We start from the raw sequence: 1,859 nt of genomic DNA, 5'->3' as shown, positions 1-1,859 counted from the left end.
TCCTCGGCCGGCCCCCTCCGAATTTCCGAATAAATATTTGATGAGAAGCGGCGCGAGTTTTTTTTTTCTGCCCGCCATTACGCGCTCCGAAAACTTGGCCGGGAAGTTCGCGAGACCGCCCGTGAAAAATAATGTGCGTTCGACGGTATAAATAAGAACTTATTCGCGAGTTCTGCACAGGTGCCGGAACGTGGCGGCTCCTACCGCGGCGGCCGGAATTTCCCATGAATTTATCGTCCGTTTATGCTAAATTTTTTTAATAATTCCAACGCGAACTTTTCAGCGCGTTTCTGTCGCGTGGAATCCTCTCTCGATAACAGTGCGGCGGATAGATAATTCGGATACTTCGGATAATTCGGCCCCGCGCCGATAATTTTCTCTTTGTTCCGGCTCCTCCTCCTCCTTCTCCGTCTCCTCCGTGACGCCACTTGTCACGTTATCGCGTGAGTTAATCGATTTGAATGGGAAACTCGTGTTTGCACAGATAGGAAAAATATCTCGAAAAACATGTTGTTCGCGGTGCGAGTGGAAGGAACGCCTTACACACAGTTCCGTATTAATATTTGCGCCGAGCCGGCCGGAAATAAAATACGCACGTGATACGATTAAGCGGACAGAATTCGTACGGGCAGAGATAAAAACGAAAAAATACGCGCGCGCGCTCGCTCGCGTTTACCTCGACGGTTATCAGAGCGTTTTGGCAATGCTAATATCATTTTTACGCGTGGTATGCCTCGCAAACGTTACAACACCACGAGTCTTTTCGTCTCTCCCTCCTCCTCCTTTTCGGAGCTACTTTATCAGATAGTTTTTTTCTACGTCAATAAATCGAATGAAGGCAGAGAACTCGATCTACCTGCCTGTCTCCTTCTTCCGCTGCTCAAACGATAGAGAGTACGAGGTAATAAATAGAAAATGGGTATAAATCGCGATGCGGATCTTCGCGCGACACGGGAATCCTCTTTCCGGTGACGAAACCCGCCGCGCCGGGATAGAGAAGCGCCTCTCACATCCTAGACGGTATTTCATTTGTCAGACCACGAATATTTCTCGGGAGACGTATAAGAGAGGTCTAGCGCGCATCACCATTAGCAACGAGTGACACGAGTTCCAAGACGGCGGCGGCAGACGGTGCCTGCCGGGAACCGGAAGTGACGAAGAGGAGAGACTGTACCAATATTAGCATTCGCCTTGATGCCGCGCGCCATAGGCGAATTCACCGGGTACACCGCTCGGATCTCCGCTCTCGCTCGTATCGCAGTTGGGAATTATCGTTAAACCTGCTTTTGAATCAACCAGACTGCGCGCGCGAAATCAGACGTCTGCCGGTGGCTTCGGGCCGCGCTGAATATGCAAGCCTCTTCCGGCGCGACGCGCTTCGGATTGTTTTGACGAGCAATTGGTGGCGTTTAGGAACGATGCATGGAAATTTGCAACTCCACTTAACTCCCAATTGTCGCTTCCCCCGTCTCTTTACAATATTCCCAATTTACGCCTTCCGTATTCCAGACGACATCGCGTCGGGCCCGCTTTCCGTCCGTCAACGGAACTCGGCGCGAAACGACGCGAGTGATACGTCTCCCTCTCCTCCTTATATTTCTTTTATTCTACGTCGGCAGGACGTTAAATAATTCAATCCTAGTGATTTACCCACTACTATGGATCGTCAAATGGCATCCTGTTGATACTTCTGCGTTAACACGCTGCAAACTTACGGAGTTTCTACGCCAGGATATAAATCAACTCTACTTCCCGCCGTTGCGACAAATAAGAGAAATCCAACAACGTTATATCGCGCGAAACTGTAATCGGGGCCACCAGGCTCATTATCGAAATGTATGCTCCCTCCCCCCCCCCCC

Source organism: Dinoponera quadriceps, unplaced genomic scaffold (assembly GCF_001313825.1).
Source record: "Dinoponera quadriceps isolate SergipeBrazil2010 unplaced genomic scaffold, ASM131382v1 scaffold367, whole genome shotgun sequence".
Taxonomy (NCBI): Eukaryota; Metazoa; Arthropoda; class Insecta; order Hymenoptera; family Formicidae; genus Dinoponera; species Dinoponera quadriceps.
This window is presented reverse-complemented; position numbering follows the sequence as displayed.